The following is a 9,560-nucleotide window of genomic DNA, read 5'->3' on the forward strand; positions in this document are numbered from 1 at the left end:
GATATTATTTTGGATACTTAGGTTACTTTGAATATAAAATCACCACAAAAACTTATGGAAGATGACCAAAGTCATGAGAGATGCGCCATAAGTCTGAATTCTGGCAAGTCCCTGCCTGTTACATGTATTTATACTGTACCGTATTGCCGCAGTTATATTATAGTTATATTATCCAGTTTATTTGTGCCCAGACGGCTGGGCACAAATCACAAGCCACTCAAGCAGGAACAAACTTTATTTCTGAACTCCACCAGCACACTCCACACACACTCCCTGGGAACTCTCCCAAATGCCACGGGGCTCCTCCAGGAACCACCAACCGGAAAATCCCTCCTCCGGCACTTCCCCAACCAATGCGAACTCTTCAGGAATCCCCGCAGGAGCTCAACCGGAACTCATCCGGACCTCCGCAAGAACTCAAAAGTCATCATCTTAAAGGCTCGCTGGCATCACCTCTCAACCACTACTTCTGGCAAAAATGCCATGCGTCATCTCGACTTGGCTGTGGCCCTCAACACCGTATGGTCATTTTCCCTTCTTGAGGACAAGGGGAGTTTCCAGGTCATCACTGCATCCTCAGTGACTAGCCCAGCACCAATGCATCCTATTAGTGAGGAGTTCCAGCTAGCATTTGGTAAAGCAGAGGGAGTGGGTTGAAGAATGCTGGTGGAGCTTGTGGGTTGAAGAAAGAGCAAGACTTGTGGGAAGCAGTGGTGCTCTGGAAATTGGGTTCCAAACTACTGGAACTGCCTTTCCATCAGTTCATAATTTTCTCTGCCTGGGAAAACAGGTATGTAGGCAGCGTGCATGTGTGCAGTGCGTGTATACACACACACACACACACACACACACACACACTGAACCCTTAATCCTTGGCCTTCTAGGTGAATGATGTGACACAAGTCAGTGGACTACTTCCCCTCCACCAGCTCTGATGAGAATGATCCAAAGGAAGTCATGGATTGGCCAAGGGTAGGTCAACAGCTCAACTCTGACCACGCATTCTAATTCCAGTTGGTCTTGCCTAGAGTGTGTGCCCACCCCTGGGGGCGGAGAGTCTCCTACCAAGTGGGTTAGGTGAAAGGATGACATAGAAGAATGCCAACCAAGCAGCCCAAAACAATAACTACTATGTACCAACTGCGTTCTTGAGAATGATAATTGGAGAATACAGGCTAGGGATGTGAATTATTTCCTTGAAGAATCTATTCCATACTGAAAAATAATAAGGCTTTCATGCAACACATATTTATTCACACATTCATTCAACCAGTACATTTTAAGTGTCCATCAAGGGATAGGCCTTGTTCCAGTTATATCAGAAACGAAACAAGTCCCTTCTGAATTTTCCATTCTAAAGAAGAGAGACAAACAATCAATAAACAGAAGTGTAAACACATAAGTTCATTGTGGTGAGTGCTGTGGAGGCAATTAAAACAGAGTAAAGAGAACAGGAAGTGCAGGAGGAATAAGTGCTTTTTATAGGAATATCTGCCCAGGCTGCTCTGATGATGAGACTTTTGAACAGAGACCTGAAGATGAAAGAGTGAGCTCTCTGGATAAATGGGGATGGAATATGTCAAGACCAGAAGAGCAAATGGAAACACCTAAGGTGGGCACCCATGTGATGCTATGTGGAAGAGCAAGGAGGAAGAAAAGAGTGGGGAGGGCCTGGGAGTACAGCTCTGTGGTAGACCCAGGCACAACACCCTGATTTGGGAGAAGTAATAGGCAGTGAGGTCTGAGTAGGGGAGTAAGGAGGAATTTTACATCAAAGCCAAGGGAGCTTTGGGGGCTCTCTCAGTCCAGGCCAAGGTTCCTGAGGTTGCAGAGGGTTCTAGATGAGTTTGGAGAGCCAGGTTGAAAACTGGAAGCATTTCTCCGTGAATATGTCTGGTAAATTGCGTAGAGAGTGATCAGAAGAAAGGGTCTGAACTTCAAAGAGTCCAGTAAACCGTAATTTTTTTTTCTCATCCTAAATTAACATTCATTTACTCACCTAATTTTATATTCATAATTTTATTTTCATAATTCCTCTTTTCCTTAGCAAGGGCCCTCATCACTCTCCTCTTTCCCCACATGGTATAAGCTTCAGGTTCACCAAAATCTGGATCTGACCATGAGTGGGCAGATGGGTATGACGCAGGGGAGGCAAAGTTTGATCCTGTAGGACCTAATAGACTTGGTGGGGATTTTGATTTACTAGTGAGATGCAGTGAGTGGGATGCAGAGGATTTTGAGCAGAATAGTGACATGATTTTATAGTTCTCAAGGAGCACTCTGGACTACTACCATTGAGACAGAGCATCTTAAGCAGCACCGTCCAGTTGAAATACAATGTGAGCCACGCACGTAATTGTCAATTTTCTAGTAGTCATATGAAGAACCTAAAAACCGACAGGTGAAATCAATTTTAATAAAGTATTTTTATTTAACTTAATGTATCCAAGCTATTATTTTAATACATAATAAATATTTTTAAATGATTAAACTATCTTACATTCATATTTTCATACTGTCTTTGAAATCCAGTGATGATTTTACACTTACAGCACATCTTGGTTTGAACCAGCCATATTTTTAGTGCTCAGTAGCCACATGTGGTGTAGTTGATGGCTTTAACACATATAGAAACCATGTGTCCTGGTCCTGCCTCCCAGAGCTGGGGGGTTATAGGTACTCCCTACCACACTTGGGCTGGTGGAACATTGTAAGAGCAGTTTCCAAAACTCCATGAATTAAAACTCATCTAAATGATGAAGGAATACTCCAGGCTATCCAAAACTATTCAAAACTGAATAATGATAATGTTCAATCTGTATATGGCACTTTCTGTTCTAAGTGCATTATATATAGATATATCATTTGATTGTCATATAAATTATTCATAAAATACTATTACTACTCCAGATTTACAGATGAAGAAATTGAAGCATAAGAGAGAGAAAGCAGGGATTAGGGATATAGCTCAGTTGGTAGAGTGCTTGCCTTGCATGCACAAGGCCCTGGATTCAATCCCCAGCAACACACACATATACACACACACACTCACAAAAATAAAAGAGAGAAAGCAGCTGGGCGCAGTGGTGCACTCCGGTGATCCCAGCAGCTGGGGAGGCTGAGGTAGGAGGATCACAAGTTCAAAGCCAGCCTCAGCAAAATCAAGGCATTAAGCAACTCAATGAGACTGTGTCTCTAAATAAAATGCAAAATAGGGCTGGGGATTCGGCCCAGTAGAGTGCCCCTGAGTTCAATCCCTGTTACCCACCCCCACCCCACCCCCCAAAAAAACCCAGAGATTTTTCCAAGGTCCCATTACAGTCTTATTTCGGTCTGTATTTTAATCTATTACACTAATGGCCCTTACACTTCTTGTGCATGTGCCCTCAGAAGGAATTTTTTAAATATAGACCACCCCAGGTATCTTAAAGGTGATGATCCATACTTTTCATCATAAATCATAGTTGTTGCAAAAGATGCAATTTCCTGAATGTTTATTATTGAGGTATAGGAATAAATTTTATTTTATTTTTGAAATACAGAGATTGAACCCAGGACCTTATGCATATAAAGAAAGGACTTTACCACCGAGCTGTACCACCAGTCATTAATTCTACTTTGAGACAGGGTCTCACTAAGTTGCAGGCTGGTTTCAAACTTGGAATCCTCCTGCCTCAGCCTCCCAGGTAGCTGGGATTAAAAGCATGTGCCATGGTGTCTGAAAACATTCATTTTCTTTCCGTTGACTATGTATTGAGCAGCCTTGCTAAATTCATTTGTAAATCCTGACAGGTTATATGATTGTTCTTTTGGATTTTCTATGTACATAATCATATTACTGCTAATAGTGAGTTTATTTCTTCCCTTCCAATCCTTGTATATTTCATTCATTTTTCTTGCTTTGTTGCATTTACTGAAAGCTTCAAGGACTATACTACCTAAGTGGAGCTGAGTGAGCATCCCCATCTTTCCTAGCTCAGAGGAAAAGCTTTCAATATTACTAAGTATAACATTTACTCTATTTTTGCAGATATATATCAGAATAAGGTGAAGAATCCCTCTTACTCTTAATGTAAGAGTTCTTATTATAAATGAGTATCATATTTATCAAAAAATGTGCTGTATTTGTGGAGATTATCCTACCACTTTTTTCCCTTATTTTTATTAATGTGGTGAATAATATTGATTTTTAAAATTTAACTTTGCATTCTTGGAATAAAATCCTGGAATAAATTTTATGAAAATGTTTTATTCTTTTATATTTATAAAATATAAAATGTTTTACACTTTATTTTTATATTTATGTCACTGGATTCAGTTAGCTAATTATTTTCTTTAGAGATTTATGAGAGATTTGTATGTAATTTTTCTTTCTTTTAATGTCCTCAACTTTTGTAATTAAGGTTATGCTGACCTCATGAGTTGGATCATTTTCCCTCTTTTTCTACTTTCCGGAAGTGTCTGTAGGAGGAGTGTTTTTTTCCTTAATTGAATTGTTTAGAATGATTTACTAATTAAGGGATGGAGAATTTATTTATTTATGTATGCACTACGTGGAACTTTAAGACTGGGCTGAATTCCCAGACCTTTTTGTTTTTTATTTTGAGACAAGTTCTCACTAAGTTGCCGACACTAACTTTGAATTTGCCATCCTCCTGCCTCAGCCTCCTGAGTTGCTTGTATTATAGGTGTGTGGCAACATTCCTGACTTTTTTGTGTGTGTAAAGAGTTATTAATTACAAATTCAATTATTAAGTAGAACATTTGTATACTATTTTTTCTTCTTGTAACAGTCTGGCAAACTGTGTTTTGGTTTTCTTTTTTTTAAATAGGGTCTCACTGTGTTACCCAGGCTGGCTTTGAATTCCTGACTCAAGAAATCCTCTTGCCTTAGCCTCCCAAGCTACTTGTACTATAGCTGTGTACTACTGTTCCTGGCTAAATTGTGCTTTTTGTTTTGGGGGGGTTTTGTTTGTTTAGGGTACTGGGATTGAACCTAGGGATTATTTACCCGCTAACAACATCCCCAACCTTTTTTTATATTTTATTTAGAGACAGAGTCTTGCTTAATTGCTTAGGCCCTTGCTGAGTTGCTGAGGCTGGCTTTGAATTTGTGATACTCCTGCCTCAGCATCCTGAGTTGATGAGATTACAGGTGTGTGCCATCATGCCCAGCTCCAGTATGGGTATTTTAAAGAAAATATTTTTAATAATCTATCAATGGATCAACTGATGCCAACTGATGAATAGATATAGTATATCCACACAATAAAACATTATTTAGCCATAAAAGGAAACAAAGTACTGATACGACATGGATACATCTTAAAAACATTCTAATAAATGAAAAAGGTCAGTTACAAAGGAGCAGCTTGTATGTTGTACAATCCCATTAATATGAAATGTCCAGAATAGATAGATCTGTGGAGGCAAAAGAGCAGATTAGTGGTTGCCTAGGGCTAGGTGGAGAATGGGAATGACTGCCAAAGAGCATGGAGGATATCTGTGGGGGATAATAAAAATATTCTAAAATTAGTAGTGGTGATAGCTGTACAACTCTGTGAATATATGAAAAAACAGTGAATTTTGTGGTATGTGAATTATAGCTGAATAAAGTTATTTTAAAAATCTATCATTATGGGTTCAATTCCCAATACCCTCTCCCCCGCAAAAAAATAAAAATAAAAAATAAAACATTTATTGTTGGATAAATTCCTCTCCCAGTTTTGTTCAAAACAACAAATTGGTGCTGGCATTATGACTCAGTGGTGGAGCACTTGCCTAGCACGTGTAAGGACCTGGGATCTATCCTTAGCACCACACAAAAAAGAAAGAATAAACAAATAAAGTTATTAAAAAACAACAACAAATTGAAAACTGTCTAACTTGCATGAGAATTTGTTACATAATCATTCCGTTTTTTTTCAACTTCAATACCAGTATTTCAATTATCCCTTTCTTTGACATCCTGGAGGTGTTTCACTCTGGAATGCTGCACAATAGTATCAGCAAGATACTGACTACACAAGTTCTCAGGAAGATCAATTTTAGGAAATCTTCTATATGACAGTATGCCTGTGTATCCTTAGAAAAAAGACTTTGCACATTGCTAGAAGCACATATGCAAGTTTGAAGCCCACTGCACTAGGCTGCACTGTCCATCAGGATGGCATATGGGGAGGAAACAGATCATGTTCTAGTCTGTTTGCCGCTTGGCAAGTCATTTAGCGTCAGCACTCAGGTTGCATCCCCAGTCCTGGGTATTTCTACAAGGTCAGCTCCAGTTCAAAACATGTGACAGACATATGGTCAGACAAGCCTATCATCTCTGGAAGCCACAACAATGTAGAAAACAACCTAGACAAGATAACCTCATTTTCATTTGATGACACTGAACTAAATGTTGCTTAGCTCTGCCTGAGGTTGCCTGAAGCTTCTGGCAATTAAAGGGGGATTTATATAGCTGAAAAACTCAATCGCTCGCCTTTCTGCTTTTACTTTTTTCATGGGTGAATTTAATCTTTGTACCTGCCATGTCTGCTGAGTGTATAATTAGCATGCTGACATCTGAGCAGCGTGTTTCTCAGTGAGCTTTATTTAGGGGTGGAAATATTTTTTACTTTGCATAACTTAGTTACCCCTCCTGCAACTTCCTTATTGTCCTGAATATGACAGAATTTTAACCCTTGGAATATGCCAAGGAAACAGATCTGTGATCTGTGTTGATTGGAGTTATTTTGTCCTTTAGAATGAATATGAGCTGGGCGAGGTGGCTCATGCCTGTAATCCCAGCCACTTGGGAGGGACAGGAAGATCGCAAGTTCAAGATCAGCTTTAGCAATTTAGCAAGGCCCTAAGCAACTTAGTGAAAACCTCTCTCAAAAATTAAAAAAAAAAAAAAAAAAAAAAAGGTTGGGGTTGTAGCTCAGTGATAAAGAATAAAGCACCCCTGGGGTCAATCCCTATTACCAAAAAAAAAAAAAAAAAAAAAAGATGTACTTAAAATTGGCTCAACTCGACTCCCCTTCATTCCATGGGCTATATAAATTTCAGTGCCCTCCTATCAATTTCCTGAAAATGTCTTGAGTTCCTTGGTCACCGCTGGCTTCAGCTTCTGTGAACTGTATGCCTTTAGGAATTATCCACTCTTCCCTCCTGCTGTCCATGCCTTCAGATCAACCCAGCCATGGAATTCAGAAGTTATTCTCATTTGGTGATGTTCAGTGTTGTATCCCCCCGCCCCAAATCATGTGCCTAGCAGACTTTGGAGAAAGTATGAGGAATGGGGACTTACTTCCAGGCAATAGGACCAGCATAAAATCTAATTTGTATAAAGATTCTCCCACAATTCTCCAACCACCTAGGGCTCCAAATTCCTACTGAGGCCCCAAATCTTTCCACTCCTTTCTTACATTTGCTTTGATATTCCCATACATAGCAAAAGTCAACATCCAACTTTTTAGGCAGGAAAACATTTTCCCATTCTCTCCCCAGCTCTAGTTCTGTCTTGTTTATCTTAGGACACTAAATTAGAGTTTTTAAACTATAAGGATCTGTCCCATAAAGTCACAGGCAACCATTTTCCTTCTCCTCAGTTTTAGTTCAGAGATTAGGGATGTGGATTTTGTTTGTTTTTAATATTAATCAGGAAAAAAATTCCTAGGTGTTGCATATTGATAGAATAACAGAATGACAAGGAAATTTGAACCAGTCAACACTATTTATTGAGCGCCTAATTTGTTCCAGGCACCAAGGGAAACACAAACAGACATAGTTCTGCTCTTGTGAGAATTACAGAGCTGGTGGGAAAGAGAAACATCAGTCAAATATTCACAGAAGCAAAATGAAGTTATGTGCAATGAGCACCAGGAAGGTCAAGTGCAGGTGCTGTGGAGTAATATACTACCTGGTAAAGGACCTGACAAGCTTTCTGTGAGACTGTGACAGCAGAGTGGTGATCTGAAGACCCAGTGAAAGTCACCATAGGAAGAAGGGAAAGAGCATTCCAGGTTGAGGAAGCAGGCCATGCAAAGCTTTGTGACAACAGCAAGCCCTGACAAAAGACTGACAGAAGGCCCATGTGGCTGGGGCTGCAAACATGGGCAGCACTGTGGAGTAAGTTGGAAAGGTGGGTAAGGCAAGACCATTAACAAGTTTCAAGCAGGGAAAGTGAGGTGGCTCAAATCTGCATTTTGGAAAAAAAAAAAAAAAATCCCTCTGGCTACAGGATGAATGGATTGGAATGTTACAAAACTTGAGAGGAACTGTCAACTGCCTAGAGCGACCATACGGAGAAAGGAATGATTATTGATGATTATTGAGAGCAGCGTCTTACATGTGTTTTAATGTAATTTTTACAGTAAATGAATATATACAAATAATTCAAACTATCCAGTAGTACTAGTACTGTAAGCCTTATAAAAGACAGCAGTCCAAGCAGGGCATGGTGGCGCATGCCTGTAATCCCAGCGGCTCAGGAGACTGATAGGAGAATTGTGAGTTTGAAGCCAGCCTCAGCAATAGCAAGGCCCTAAGCAACTCAGTGAGACCCTGTCTCTAAATAAAATACAAAATAGGGCTGGGGATATAGTTCAGTGGTCAAGTACCTCTGAGTTCAATCCCCAGTATCCCTGCCCCCACCCCCGCCGCCCCAAACAGCAGTCCAGGCCTCCTCAAGCCCCTTTCTCCCTCATTTTTATTTATTATTTTGGTACTAGGGATGGAACCCAGGGGTGCTTACCCAATGAATCACATCCCCAGCACTTTTTATCTTTTGAGACAAAGTCTTGCTAAGTTGCTTAGAGCCTAAGTTGCTGAGGCTGACCTTGAACTTGGCAATCCTCTTGCCTCAGTCTCCTGAGTTGCAGAGAATATAGGCATGTGTCACTGTGCATGGCCTCTCCTTCCTTTAAAAAGCCCTTTTTCTTAGGGGTTGGGGATTTTTACCATGCAAGCCCCTAAATTCAGTCCAGGGCGGGGAAAAAAGCCCCCCTCCACTCTTAACCATTCATCTGATAAACTGGTATTCTCTTCCCTTCCTCTTGCTTTTTTAAAATTTTTTATTTTTTGAGGGGGGAGGGGGTAGTGCTGGGAATCAAAACCCAGGGTCTTGTGCATCCTAAGCTACATTCCCAGCCCCTCCCCTTGATTTTTAGAACATAATACACTAAAAGTGCTATTTGTTTTTCAGACACTACTTATTTCCTATTAGAAAAGAAAAGAGTTTCACTCTATTATCCAACTCCCATCCCCAAATCTACTCTTGGTTATTTATTTATTTATTTATTTATTTAGTTGTTGATGGTTCTTTATTTTGTTCATTTTTATATGCAGTGCTGAGAATCGAACCTAGTGCCTCACATATGTGAGGCAAGCGCTCTACTGTTGAGCCACTACCCCAGCCCCCCAAATCTATTCTTACTTTATCAATAAAACCATAATCAGCTCTTCCTTTTTAGTATGTCCACATTAATAAAAACATTCACTCGTTCATTACCTGAAAAATCCATCAATCAGTAAAGATAGAACTAGTATATTTCACTAAAAATTCATATCTTTGT

Source organism: Callospermophilus lateralis, chromosome 17 (genome assembly GCF_048772815.1).
Source record: "Callospermophilus lateralis isolate mCalLat2 chromosome 17, mCalLat2.hap1, whole genome shotgun sequence".
NCBI lineage: Eukaryota > Metazoa > Chordata > Mammalia > Rodentia > Sciuridae > Callospermophilus > Callospermophilus lateralis.